Source organism: Nanorana parkeri, unplaced genomic scaffold (genome assembly GCF_000935625.1).
Source record: "Nanorana parkeri isolate BGI_ZX_2015 unplaced genomic scaffold, ASM93562v1 scaffold3183, whole genome shotgun sequence".
Taxonomy (NCBI): domain Eukaryota; kingdom Metazoa; phylum Chordata; class Amphibia; order Anura; family Dicroglossidae; genus Nanorana; species Nanorana parkeri.
Genome location: NW_017309451.1, coordinates 22,585 through 23,024, shown reverse-complemented (window position 1 = coordinate 23,024; position 440 = coordinate 22,585). Strand labels below are relative to the sequence as shown.

The 440-nt window shown below is 53.6% G+C and overlaps 1 protein-coding gene across 1 annotated transcript in view; it reads right to left on the bottom strand.

The window, feature by feature from the left end:
• Positions 1–440, bottom strand: part of LOC108802863 (gap junction alpha-3 protein-like) — a 3,746-nt gene that overhangs the window by 3,055 nt on the left and 251 nt on the right. The gene's annotated exons all lie outside the window — the stretch shown is intronic.

Sequence of the window (440 nt, the reverse complement as noted above, 5' to 3'; positions counted from 1 at the left end):
GACACCCCTCGGTTCCGGTTGGATGGGTTGTCCAATATCCCCCCCCAACAACGACACCCCTCGGTTCTGGTTGGATGGGTTGTCCAATATCCCCCCCCCAACAACGACACTTCCCGGTTCCGGTTGGATGGGTTGCCCGATGGCGGTCGGATTTCAGAAGTTCGGCATGATGAACAAACAATGATTCCAGAACGATAATAAAAGGTCACATGGGGTCAGGAGAGGGGGCGGGGCTTGAGCCAGATGAAATAGACGATCAATATCGTCCGGTGTGAGCAATAAAATTGTCGGAACCAAACGGGAAATTTATACCAAAGAAATTCTAAGAGTGAATGTGATACTCGCCGGGCAGAATCGCCAACTCGCCGAGCATAGTGCCGGGCAGAATCGCCAACTCGCCGGGCAGAATCGCCAACTCGCCGAGCAGAATGCCGAGCACA